General features: G+C 41.4%; 1 protein-coding gene across 30 annotated transcripts in view; it reads left to right on the top strand.

Moving 5' to 3' along the window:
- Positions 1-8,923, top strand: part of LOC109511127 (receptor-type tyrosine-protein phosphatase delta-like) — a 166,964-nt gene that overhangs the window by 32,776 nt on the left and 125,265 nt on the right. The window lies entirely within an intron of this gene.

The following is an 8,923-nucleotide window of genomic DNA, read 5'->3' as shown; positions in this document are numbered from 1 at the left end:
TGTCTTTGATATGAATTTAGTGTTTTATTGTTTGTTTTATGAATTATTTCTGCTCCATGTACAGCACTTTGTATACAACGGTGGCTGTTTTAAAATGCTCTATAAATACAGTTGAGTTTAATTGAGTGGAGAATAAAGCAATCGTTGATGTTGCATCGTCAAAAAATGTTCAAAAAACATCTAAGCTTCTCCTCTTGCCGAAACTGTGTGTTAATTTTCACAATAACATTGACTTGTCTTCCGAATTTACCAATGGCATACAATAAATGTTAACTTGGCTGCCATTTGCAATTTTTACATTCTAATCAATACAGTTTAACACCTTCATTAGCGGCGCGTTGCCCATGCAGCGTTTGGTAATTACACCAGAGGAAACGTGTACACTTGGTGGTGTGTGCGTGTGTGTGTGTTCACATGCACATTAATGAGCACAGGTGTCCGTGTGTGTATGTGTGTCTATGTGTGTCTATGTGTGTAAAGTGTGTACACACCAGTAGGGGGTTGTGGCTAATGGAGCCGTAATTGATGCTGAGTCTGGATCACTGCTGATTGCTATGGTTGGATGCCGACCTAACGAGGGCAGAGGCACGCACACAAGCACACACGCGTGCGTTTCATTCCTCTCAGACTTTCACTGTGGTACCAATGCACATAAACATTTTTAATGAATATACAAGAGTCACTCGCCCAGACGATCCTCTCTTGACCTACATCATATACTGGATAGGAACTAATTCTTTGTGATTGAAAATAAATTATAGTTGAACCACTTAGGTCGATTTGACCAGATTTAAACATATATAAGTATTTCAATATGTATATTTTTACGTTCTTAATAATCAATATGATGCTGGAGTCTTGTTTAAATGTGAGCGCTCAACTGATGTGAGTTCTTCTACTCAAGTGTGTAATGTAAGGTACTTTATCTCAACCAGAAGCAAGCCTCACACATGATTTATCTCAAACTATACTTAAGAAGACGTAATATAAATTCTCTGGTAAGGATACAATTACTCATTCAACTCCCTTACCAAAATGAAAGCTAAAAAAACAACATCATGCATCAAACTCTTAGAATCACTCTAGAAATCAATTCATTCAATGCATTAGTATTATTGTTATTATCATCTTAATTATATTTTTAAAATCGCTCTCCTTGACAGCTGTTAGGGCAAGGGCGCCACACACGGATCCAAACGAAAAGGCCATCTCCCAGTGCCTATACTTCACGCAATGATCGCCCTGGCCAACTTCACATCATCCAACCATGGAGATCTGCTTTCAGTCCCCGATGAACAGACTGCACACTTCGGTCTTCTGCATGGACGCCAGCGAATCTATTTCCATTTTTGCAAGAATAAGGCTGCGAGCCTCTGGTGTGCTGGATTGAAAGGGACCGAGAGGAGTCGCTTCTATCAGCTGGGAAGCTCTCCCCCGTAAGAAAACTACACCCATGCGCACAGTTAGACTGTGCTCTGCGCTGGACCTGCGCTGGGCACGGAATTAGGGCCCCTAAAGTTTAGTCATAATATATAGAAGGTGTAAAAAATATGCTTTTGAAATAAAACTGATGAATCCATTTGTAGCAACATAGAAAGAATGGTTCAATGAAATTTGTTATTGTATTTTTAACTCGACTGAATACAAAACTATATCATTTATTTCAATTAATCCCCGCCCCCCAAAAATAAAACACATCGACCAGACATAGTCATCCTCCACAACTAAATTAAATCCTATAAATTGCATTACTGAGATAAAAGTTTTTCTATTTTCAACAACAATCTCTAGTAAACTGGGGACATGGACGGGAAGTTTGCTGCCACCGCCATTTTAGACATGTTATTTTGGCGGCTTTGTAACATATTTACATTTTTATTTTCCGTACCGCTGATCATGTCAACAGATCCAATATGGTTGCTTTCACAGAAAAATGCAGGTGCGTCCTTGATAATATGTTTACTGAACACTATCAAGCATTCACTTCGCTTACAGTATCCACTAAAACTGTTTATTCTCAATAAAAAGTCCATGGGGTGGAAAACTGGAGAGTTCATGTGGCGAGTGTAGGACTGTGTATGTGTTGTGTGTGTCTTTTGTGTGTCTGTGGTTCTACAATGTTCAATGTCCCTGAAAGCGACTGAAGTTTCTAAATCAAGTCTTTTATGAAGTTCCGCTGCTCTGGGCACACCATTAACATTTCATGTCACCCTGACTCCCTCTCTGACGTACTCCCATGGGCGCCACACAGAAAGCACCTCTTTCAATAATACACTCTGCAAAAGTGCAGCCTATTTTATATATTGTGATGAGACCCAATATTATTTTTATGTGAGAAACACCATTAAGAGCGAGCGGCTGCCGACCTTGAACCTGCAAGAATTCCAACATTTCTTGTTCATTTTGACCAGTAATGCCTTAAATCTCCTCTTGGGGAGCAGGTTTTGTTTTTAATCAGAGCAGCGCCGTAGGGTGGAACTTTCGTTTTTTTTCCACTTAAGTTTCATCACTTTTCCCAGACTCTTTTTCTATCATCGTGTCCTCCTCACTCACTCAACGCTCTGCTCCCACTTGTCAGTTTTGACGCGTGGCTTCACTTTAAGTATCGGGATCGGGCACGTAAGCTCGTCTCATTATCTCCCCGTTTAGGTGTTTGTACGTGTGTTTGAGTGAGTGAGTGAGTGAGTGATGGGTGGAGTGGGTAAGCCGCCTCGCCCCCACCCTTCTCCCCACCTCAAGTCTCCAGCCGCACTGTTTGAAATAAAGCGACAGATAATCGCAGGGCTCTGGTGAAGTGAGCTCATCTGAGCGCCAATCGATACAAGCGTCATAGCTTCAAAGCGAGGCTTCAAAGAGCAGAGGAATAGCCATATGCTCGACGTGCTTTCTGCGCGTGTAAGTGAATGAGAGTGTGTGAAAGACGGAAGGTGGGGGTGTGCGAGCAAATGTGTGCAGGGAGACTGATATCAAGATCACACTAACAAAAGTGGGCGAGACTGGATGAGGGAGTGCGTAGTCTTCCTTTGGTGGGGAGGGTGACAGTCACGCTGGAATAGTGTTTCCCCAAATTTTTGCTGAGGCCAGGATCGTATTCTACATTTTTCAAAATTTGACGGCACACATCAATCAAAAATGTGGCGAAAAGTAATGGCAATTTACTCTCAAATATGCTCGGTCTGTTTATTTTAACACAAAGCTGATGGACGTCTTTTCAAGGAATCCAATGAAGTTCAAAGAATTAAAGTGAATACAGCAGTGCTTCAAATAACGTTTAGGAACACATATCATTCAACCGGAGTTTTGGCAACACAAGTTTGTCACCTTGTGCTTCTGTTCCCATTTAAGACAACGGTGGTGTCTCATTCCGAACACTGGAGGTTTCTTACAAATGTACTTTGCATGCACTCCAGCAAATCTGTTTCTGTTTCCGCCCTGTCGATGACTGTGTGCCTCTCATGCGCCCGCCTTCAAGGAAATGAGCGTAACTGCAAACAGTTATGCCACCTTCAACAGCAACAACTGAAATCAAGCGTTTCTCTGCGGAGATGTTGAGAGAGAGAGAGAGAGAGAGAGAGAGAGAGAGAGCTGGGCATGTACTGTCACATTTAACACACTGCCCCCCCCCCCCACCCCTGACAAACACACACACACAAACATTCATACATCCATGCATACGTGCACATGCGTGATGTTTCATTTCTTCAGTGTAGTTCCGCAATCCTTCGTATCAACAGTTAAGAATTGATGCTCTGAAGTGCTTGTGATCACTTTGGTGACGCTCTTTCAGTTGAACAAAATGACTGTTTCGTGAGCCGCTAATCTCCTGATATTGCGACTGTCATCTTTTATTCAGCAAACCAGCAGCAGCTGTGGCCTTTGTTGAGGAAATGGGTTAGGAGAACACACACGCACACACGCACACGCACACACAAACACACAAGACTGTAAAAGCATACGGTGAGACCGTGAGAAGTGAAGGAAGGCGTGATTGAGAAAGGAGGTGTGGGGACACATGTACAGGTGCGAGGAAAAGGTGGCTTTGCTGAGAAGTGCGTTCACCCCTTCCATGAAAATGAGAACTTGTTCTTCTCCATGAAAATGAAAACTTGTTCTTCTCTGTGTGCGTGTCTGTGACTAGTCTGAGACAAGCGGGTGTAAAACAGCAATTAATGAAACAACTGACTGACATCCTTTGCTGCATGGCAATCTGAAAATAACACACACTCACACACACACGTATACACAAAAGCAAACGCAACATGATAACCAAAATGCTTTCAAGCAGCAAAATATTATAAAAAGATTGAAGATTGATACTAAATTGCATTCCTAAGTTCCCAAGATCCCAAATTGCGTTTGCTAAATTGCATGTCCGCTCTCACAGATTATGCATGCTTTTTGTAAAAGTGGATGGAGGTCGCCATCTTTAAAAGGTTTGTTTTGTTCCTGAGGTAACGCTTATGAGTTTCACCATCGAATATTACTTACAGAACATTGTAAGCGCAAAATGAATTTCGAAGCGAGGGACTCGGAAGTGTTACCAGAAGAAGTAAATTAACGTGTGACTGAGTTACACAAAATAAATTGATCGCTTCAATAATTTTGGGTAAGCCAGCAACTGCATAAATATTTTGTTTGATTTAACTCTTCCCGAGTGTGTGGCAATTGGATGCATCTTGTGTAATACAGCATTTAAAACTTCGGACAGCTTCTCTTGGAAAAAGCTCGTGACCCGGACGCACGCAAATGCTGAGGTGAACGGAATTTTGTCACACTGTACATGATGTGGAATAACTCTTTCTTGTGACTGGCTTTAAGATCATTCAGAAGCTTTTGCATTACTGAACAGATGACATTTCACAATCCTTTTTGTTTCTGGCATTTCAGAAATGTTTACATGGGCATGCCTGTCTGCACCTGAAAATTTGATTTGCAGTTTGATTAATCAGATTGCATCTTCTGAATTAATCTAAAAACCTAGACTTCGCTAAGAACACGACAAATGGACTGCCCGTCAAATTTGGCACTCTGGCAGATGCGGTCCTGGTTGTGACCAGTTGGATCAAATTCCACATTTTTTGGGGGGGTGAACAACGACGTTTTAATATGCATATATTTAGAAAATCAGGCTTTTTGGATACAATATTTTGTGAAATAATGGAATTAGTAACATTCCATTTTGGGGTGAATCCGGACATTGATGTATTACAAATTCCAAATTGTGAATTCTCAGGTCCATCATGTTGTTGGCGTGTCTGCCTCATAGTCAAGAAGTTTGAGTGGTGTTTTCTTCAGGGTTACCAGTTACTTAATACATTAACCCAGTGATGAACTGCTGAATCCTATTCCTCTTGTGACTCATCATTTTATGGAAGCTTCCTCCCAAGCCTGAACAGGAAAAGTTGTCAAAAATCAAAACGATGATTGTTTGACTTTTATAGCAAAAATCTGATTCCCCCAAATCCCCATCATTTCATTGGAAACATTTTCTTTTGTCTGTCAAATCTAAATAGACCATGCCATGGGAGTGTATTTCTTTGACTTTGAAATAGTAGCATCATCATCATCATCATCATCATCATGTTGATGGTACACTGGCTTATAACAGGAAGAGTAGCATCTCTGTTGTTCCCGTGGCAACCATGGTCTACTTCTTGGCTGATGAAAAAGGTATATACCCTGTATATATATTTGTATGAAGAGGTACATAATAGTCGGGTGTGCGTGCGTACTGTGAATCTTAAAAGTGCACCTAGTTCAAGTGTGCTACTGCACATTTGTGTACCGTGCATTTTGCAGTGATGTAGTACAAGCCAGTGGCCGGCTTTTAACAGAATAAATATCAAATTTCCTTGGATTCATTAATCAGGGGCAAATTGGATAGCGCAGGGCATAGCAGACGCAAATGTTTGACGCTTGTGATTTAGCTCATTGGAAGACATAATGGGTGTCAGTCAAGTGGCCACTGTCACGGTAGAAGTTTACAATGGAGTCATGCCCACGTACGTCAGTTGGCGGATACCAGGAATTCCCTTGCGAGTGTTCTCTCCACGGCCTGCACCATACCTGAGGAGCACAGATATGAAAAAAAAACCCCAACAAAACAAAACATTTGTCACTCAAGTAGTTTTGAAGCCTGCGAACAACTGGTTCAAACGAACAAGACACTGGATGGAATCCCTTCAGGAGTGATTCTCCAGAAATGATCTGGTCCTTTCTCAGTTTAGCTGAATTCAGTCGCAAGTGATGTGTGCCACTCCAAAAAAAAAACTAAAGGGGGAGCACGACATAGAGGTCTCACTAATTACTGTGCAACTACATTCAGCATAATGGTTCATCGTTTGTTTACTTTTATGTTTTTTACGCCACTTGCCTGAAACAAGTCCATGGTGCAACAAAGGGGTGAGGATCGCTACCCTAGAAAACCATGCCGAACCAGCTGTTCAAAATGAAACAAAACAAAAACTCCAAGTTAAAAAAAATGAGCACCAAGGAACACACTTCGGTGGTCCTTTGCAAACCAGAAAAAGAGTTATTACCTGCTGCCTTGATTAGCGTTTAATTATGCCAGCAAGATAGACTTAACTACAGTAGTGGAAGCCCCCGGAGCAATCGAAAATCCAACAATAATGCCGTACTGTTTTAGTACGCGACTGTAGCATGAGACTTAGCGTTCCAAGTGGACACGATCATGATGCACGCAGCCATTGGGCCACTCAGACTCTCATTTCACTCCTAAATGCACTCATCACTAATGAATCACAAGCTGCTTCGGCGCAGGCTGAGCACACAGTAAATCCTTGGCCGTGCTCCAGTATGCAACACACACTGGCTTTGACAGAGATTGAGAGTGTGTGTCCAAGAGCCCCAATTACCTTCACATCCAATGTAAGACAACAAGCTGCAAAGCTAATTACAAGGCCGCCACATGGAGACGGGGAAACACTGGAGCATGCACACTGGAGATCGCATCACTTTACGCACTTTCTAGTCGCTTGATTGTTTGTTTACAGCACATTCATCATAGGAATTAGTGCCGTTGTTATATTATTAGCATAAATGATGATTACAACCTCTGAGCCAGTGATCTTTATTGAGTCATCAATAAGACTGTGATTGCAGTGTTGGCCAGATTGATTTATACTTCACTTCTCCTGCCAGTAGATCAAATGATAGCCCCGCACGTACTCACTGTCATTCGGTAAAATTCATGAATTCATTTTATTTATCACTTCAAGGTGATCAATCTGCTGGTGGTTATCCTGAGCATAAATATCAGTGATGGTGGCTTGGTTGCTCTGGTTGGCTGGTCCTGATTGGACAGAGTAAATGGACCTAATGAATATGCCGACAGCTTGCTTCTTTCGCTCTCCATTAAACACAACTGGATTACATTTACTCTGCTTACTTTAACAACTTAAAGACTCCATAAGTAGAGTACTTACTTTAGTCACCCTTATACACACACTCACACACACACACACACACACACACACACACACAAGAACACAAAATAGCTTAGCTCAGTAGATCAATGGCCTCTTGGTCAATGGCTCCTTTGGGAGGGTTATCTATCTGCACCTCACTAATGAAACACTCTGATCTCTCCTCAAGTGTGTGTGTGTGTGTGTGTGTGTGTGTGTGTGTGTGTGTGTGTGTGTGTGTGTGTGTTTAAATATAACAGTACACGTCCAGCAGCGTTTATTGATATGTTGTAATTCTGTTTGCTTGTCAGTTAATTACAGATTAGTTCTATTTGCAGCAAGAGGCACCCACTTTAATTAAATTCTCATATTCTCATAAAGAACCCAATTACTTGATACCATTTTTTTTTTTTTTTTTTTGTGGAGACACTTTCATTTTATATTTGCGCCCAGATATTGTACAATGCACTATGTTGTTGTACATCCTCATATGGCAACGCTGAGAAAGATTCAGTCACAATTTCGGGGATTTTTGTTGGGGAAAACAATGAAGCCAATTACGGATCATTGTCATCCTTAGAGGGGGGGGGGGACTGTTTGCAAATTTTTTGCCCTCACCAGCCACTACAAGGTGTATGCCTGCACAATCTAATCTGATCCGACATTAGACGTGTATAAAACAATACATAATATCGATAATAATGCTCTCCGAGAGGTATTCATATCAAATGATGCTTTGCAGTAGCGAAGCTGCGCTCATACTGGGAACTGTCTTTGCTAGCTTGTCCGTTCTCAATGGCATAATAACATCAAAATATAACAACACAACAGTCTCTCGAAAGTTGAGTCCTCATACTGGTATCGGTCATAAAAAAAAGTATCCAACATCCTAGTACATAATGTTGTGGTCAATTTAAGCGAGGTGTTGCAATAAGAATTACAGCACTGTACCGCATTGTTATTTTAACGTCTGGCATGAGAAAACAAAGAAGGAGGACAACGCACAGTGCACCAGCACTATCGCCCCACTTTCAGCCTTGCTCTGCTGCGGTTTTAGGGGAATAAATATTGTACAGGTTCCAGGGATTCAGCAAACGAAGGCTGGGTTTTTTTTTTCCGCAGTGTTTGTGTGTGTTTATTTGTTTAAATTCTGCAAGTTCTCCCATGGACTCAAGCAATCTTTCGGAGCAGCCTCTATTATGATTATTTCATGACATCGCTATCAAATGCTTTGCATTGGTGCGGCTTTGTGCTGCTTCTGTCTGCATCTGCATCATTACCGGGTTAAAATGTTCAACTTCCAAGCAGTGCTTTGGTGAAGTAAGGGGTTTCCCTCTCAGTTAGAGAACTCTTAAGATCTGGTGAGGCTGGATGAGGTTTGAACGATCCTTATTCTCAACGCACAGTCTTCTGGCATTTTCTGTATGATTTTAACTTTTTCAACAGATAATAACAATATCAGAAGCGACTGTTGAAAATGTTTATATATTTTATATATA

The sequence above is a fragment of the Hippocampus comes genome, unplaced genomic scaffold, assembly GCF_001891065.2.
Source record: "Hippocampus comes isolate QL1 unplaced genomic scaffold, H_comes_QL1_v1.1 scaffold7, whole genome shotgun sequence".
NCBI classification, from domain to species: Eukaryota; Metazoa; Chordata; class Actinopteri; order Syngnathiformes; family Syngnathidae; genus Hippocampus; species Hippocampus comes.
Note: the sequence above shows the minus strand (reverse complement) of the source record. Positions and strands in the feature narration are given on the sequence as shown.